General features: G+C 33.3%; 1 long non-coding RNA gene across 2 annotated transcripts; it reads right to left on the reverse strand.

The window, feature by feature from the left end:
- Positions 1–1,705: 1,705 nt before the first annotated feature.
- Positions 1,706–4,475, reverse strand: LOC126659570 (uncharacterized). Of its 2 annotated transcripts, none has more exons than XR_007635013.2 (3): positions 4,322–4,475; positions 4,153–4,233; positions 1,706–1,875 (listed from the first exon to the last, which is right to left on the reverse strand). It is a non-coding gene; the product is annotated as an uncharacterized LOC126659570 (long non-coding RNA). The 2 variants fall into 2 exon arrangements; XR_007635014.2 differs by lacking the exon at positions 1,706–1,875 and adding an exon at positions 3,025–3,216.
- Between the last annotated feature and the right edge of the window lie 893 nt (positions 4,476–5,368).

The raw sequence follows: 5,368 nt of genomic DNA on the forward strand, positions 1-5,368 counted from the left end.
TCAATGTTAAGTAATCTTGCTTAGAATATTATTTCTTATAACAAATACCCTTTGTACATTGTTTGTAATAAGTTTTTCATCCCTTAAGAATTTTTAAAGATTATTATACTCAATCTTCAATTTAGGGTCCCATCAAGAATGTTTACATTAATTTGCAAGTTTTCATCTTATGGTTAATTGGTGCTAATTGAAAGATTAATTTATGGACAAGTAATTGGATTTCTCCGAATATGGCAGATCAACTCTCTATGCCAAAAAATGACCAATATTTGCTTATTGATTTTGTGTCTTCCTATTTCATTAATAGTAATTGGTACATTAATTTCATATCCAATGCGGAGGTTTAGGATAATATTTCTCAAATTTCCCCTTGTTGTAATGATCAAGATATTTGTATTTAAAAACCGGCAACAGACATAATTTACTCTGTCAAACAAATGTATGAGCTGCTTAGAAATCCTCGGCGAGAAGTCCTTTGACATCTTTTATTTGGAAGGATTTTTTTGCCTCCTTTAAGATCTCCTACCTTCTAAAGAGCTATACTTGACAGATTATTACCAACTGGTGATAACATGAAAAAAGGGGTTAAATTTCCCTTCTCTTTGTCGATAACATGATGCAGTGGAAAAAACGTCCAACCACTAGTTTTTGAGATGTAACTTTGCTACTCAAATTTGGCAAGTTGTTTTTCATCTCTTCGGTATTGGTTCAGCGGTTGACTTGGTAGTTGATGCTACGACTTTATGATTTAATTCTCAGGTGAAATTGTTCTGGAATACTGCAATTATAAGCAGCATTTGGGTGATTTGGAAAATACGTAATTCTTTTATATTTGAGGATGAATTTCCAAATAGTCACGTGATACTTCGATTGATTCGGAAAAGGATTAAAGAGACAAGCTTCTTTCTCATATGTAATATATACAATTCATTGAATAATTTGCGTTCTATCTAGTTTTTAAATTAAAGGCAATAAGAGAAGAGCTCCTAGATTGATTCCAATTTATTGGAATCTTCCTCCGAGGGTTGGATAAAACTCAATACTAAACGTTCCACTTTTGGATTGCGGGAGCCGTAGTGGTAATATTTAGAAGTTAAAGGGGGTTTTGAAGAGGATATTTTTCTTTCAGTATTAAGGTCTCTTTTGCTTATATGGATGAATTTATGGCGATGATGAAATCAATTGAAATAGCTTGGCACAAAGGTCGGCGTCATCTTTGGCCAAAATGTGTTTCCTCTTATGTGGTTCAATTGTTTAATTCCAAATCAAAGGTTGTGTCTTGGTTGGTTAAAAAGATAATGGTTGAAATGTCTTCAGTTTATTTTTTAAATGAATTTTCAAGTTTCCCGTATCTTCATAAAAGGAAATATTGCTGCTGATAGCTTAGCTAAGCATAGAGTCTCTACGAATTCTTTTTTTTTTGTGGGATTCAGACCCAACATTTTGTAATAAGATAATCTCTAATAAATTTCATAGGAGGACTTCATATCGTTTTTCTTATCAGTTTTTATTAGATGCTTCCTTTTTATTTTTTCAAACATATGTATTCATTTTTCTATTTATATTATTGTCACGACCAAAATTTATGAGTCGCGACCGGCGCTAGGGAATGGGAGTGTTAGCTCCGAAACCCATAGAAAGCCTAAAAGCCTGTGTAAATTTTTCGTAAATCAAATCATATTTCATATATAAAAATACATGTGACCCTATTTTACAAAAACATCAGAGTCAAAATGCGTTATACAAATACATAGACAAAAATATTTAGACTACTGCGGACTGCTAGAATGAAAACCTTCTTTCACTTCTTGTGCAAGTGACTTCCGAGAATTAAAACTTCGGAAGCTTGACTTTCTAAATCATATCATGCTATCCCTGAAAAATGGGAGGAGCAACGGGGTCAATATAAAACTGAGTGAGTTCACCAAATTACACGCAATATCACATAAAGGATTAAAATCCGTTGAAAACCCATTTTATATATAGAACATACTCTTTTGAAATCATATTGCATACCCTCTTTACTTTCCTTTATAACTCTTTGTTTATTTCATAAACTTATAGTTTATACGTATTTGACGTCATTGATTTCTTATTATGGTGTTGATATTTTTCTTTATCGTTTTGTTGCAATAGTTTTCGATCGAATTCTTAAATCTTAGGTTATATCATCATGATTCTAAATCGAATTAAATCATTGGCAAGTCTCTTGTGACTTGATCCTTATGGTTGGGTCCCGAGATAGTTCAACCGAGTTACCTTCAACCATGTGGCACAGTCCCGAGATAGTTCGACCGAGCTACTCATGCCACTACTTAATCCCAAGTTGTGAGTCCCGAGATAGTTCAACCGAGTTACTCACCAGACACAGGTCCCGAGATAGTTCAACCGAGTTACCTTCGTGTCTGCATTCGGACTCTGCACCCTGCAAGTCTTTTGAACTTAACTGTCGATTCATATAATTCCTATTGACATTTAATAGGAGTGTTTGTTCACATTATATCTCGATCTTGTTTCGTATTGATTCTCGATGTATCGCACTTACTTTTTATTTTGTATGAGTTCCGAGGACTATCATCGAGAATGGATGAGATACAGGTCCCATGATAATTCTACCGAGTTCCACCTTGTATCTCAGTTCTTATTATTGAATATGTCAGAGTACACTTTTCTTATCTCATGTATTTATCATTTTGATGATTTATGTTGGGTTTTCTTGATCCTTTATGGACCATGACATGCACAATACAATCTAAGAGCATACATTTATAACACACGCACAATAGGGTATTGATTATAATTAAAAGTACGTATAGAAACGTACTATGTTTCTTTATAAGTATATGAATAATAGTACATATAGGAATGAACTAATACTTTTCTTGTATATTATTTGATATTTGACTTCATATTATATTGTTTTACTCTTCCCCGGTACTTTAACATTTGTGATCTTTTCATATAACCATGTTATTATTTAAAACAACATAATTCATAAGCAATCGTTTTCAAAACATACATACATAATACATTTTATATCATACATTTCAAATATATAAATATTCATATAGCCTTTCGTATGAAAATACGCGGCTTTATGAATATTGACGAGTAATTTAAAGTGTACTCACCACTTGCTATCTAAATTCTTAAAATAAGCTTGACGATATTTTGATCCGTTCGCCTCGAGCCTTATCGATAGTCGCATCTTTGAGTCTACGCAAATTCGATAACACTACGAATTAATAAAACTTCTAAGTATAACTAATTTATCAAAAAGCTATTTTTCTAGTCTACTTCGGCTAACAAAACTCTTATATAAAAATAGTTCGAACCCAAAAAAAAATTGACATTCTTAAAGTTCGGAATGTCGCCTACAACTTTCATTGAGGTCTCGGAATGAAATTCGCACCCGAAGGTGTCGGAATCTAGCCCATAAGGTTTTTACATAGGGCTGTCATAAAACTGCAGACCTGCTCTGAGCAATAAAATGTTCTGCTCAATTTGATCACCTTAGAGGCAGAATTAGAGAAAACTTAAAGTTAGACAATTGTAGTTAACATCTCAAAGTTTCCGTACCAACAAACGGAACTTGATTTGGAATTATATAACTCAAGATATTGCTCTCGAAATATAGCTGTTCTGCAGTATGATATTCTGCCAATCGTCAATTATTGTTCATGCATTCGAATGGAATGGAAGTTCTTATGCATCAAGACTAATCTATCAACATCATATTCTTACAACAACCTAACTCAGCCTCTACACCATCGATGTCAATCACAACTCAAGGCAGAATCATAGTCCAAACTCATATGAACATGAATTGTTTACCTATACTAAATCATCATTTCATTTTCAATGAAAATTTTACCAAACATTTATCAACCCACAACCAAATTATATTCAGCTCTAAACACTCTCAATCAAAGCATATAAATCCAAGTTCAATCACTTATCATCATTTCATCTTCATGGCCAAAACTCCTTATCCTTTTTCATTCAAAATTCTAATAAACTATCAACACAATTCCATGATCTATCATTGTTAATTCATCAAACACATAGGCTTCATTTGAATGCCAAATTTACATGCCATTTTCATCATCTAATTTATCAATCAAAACCTCACAAATTTCAGAAATTCCTCACCTTGAATGATATCCTCATGCCGAAGCCTTCATGCTCCAAAATCACCATCAAAATTCTCCCATGGAAGCTTATAATAAACTCCTATAAACATCAATTATACCAAAACCTTTATTTAGCTCTAAAACCGAAATAGAACTCAGAAACCCTAACCTCAAGTTGTGATTTTTACCTTGAATAATAGGGCTAGATCAGTAGCTCTCCTTCTCCTCGTTCCGTGGCCGCAAGAATCGTCCAATTCCGTAGAGAAACGAGAAAGTTATGGAGGATTGAAATTTTTGCATATGTTAATCACCAAAGGAAAAGGGAGAACGAATTTGAGAGTTAAAAATGTGTTGATTCTAATCTTAAATCAAAAGAAAATTAGAGGTGGCCACGGTTCATAACCCGGCGGTTCCGAACGGTTCAAGAAAAAGTGGAACCGGCCCGGAACCGCCTAAGAGACGGTTCTATGACGGTTCGGAACCGGACGGTTCCGGTTCCGGTTCCGGGTTAAGACGGTTTAGAAAAAAAATTAAAAATAAAATTAAAATTTAATTACTAAAAAATGTAATTTAACAATAAAATAACTCACGGAGATAGTATTACAAGAAAATAATTTTTTTTTAAAAAAAGTTAAAATATTAACCAAAACTTTTACTAAAATAAATATAACATATATTTTATTGCAAAAAGTAAATATATTATATAATAAAGATATAATATATATTTTAAAGATATAATATATATTTTAAAAATATAATATATATTTTAAATATATAATATATATTTTAAATATATAATATATATTTTAAATATATAATATATATTTTTTATTAACGGGTTCGACCCTTGAACCGCCGGTTCCGACCCGGAACCGCCGGGTCACGGTTCAACAAATCTGGAACCGGCCCGAAACCGCCCTTTGTACGGTTCCGGGCCGGTTTTAGTCTGATTCCGGGTTTGACCGGTTCCGGTCCGGGTTTGACCGGGCCGGTTCCGGGCCGGTTCACGGGCTGACCCGGCCCATGGCCACCTCTAAAAGAAATGGGTATATATATTTATGGCAAAGGTCTCATTTAGTCCCTCACTTTGCCACCTCCTCAACATTCACTTTATAACGTTTCTTTCGTCCAATTTAGTCCATCGATCGCTTAATCGTTCAAACTCGATAAATTTTGTATTATTTATATCCAAATAAATAATATTATTTCTCTACCTCATTATTTTATATTCTCAA

The sequence above is a fragment of the Mercurialis annua genome, linkage group LG8 (genome assembly GCF_937616625.2).
Source record: "Mercurialis annua linkage group LG8, ddMerAnnu1.2, whole genome shotgun sequence".
NCBI classification, from domain to species: domain Eukaryota; kingdom Viridiplantae; phylum Streptophyta; class Magnoliopsida; order Malpighiales; family Euphorbiaceae; genus Mercurialis; species Mercurialis annua.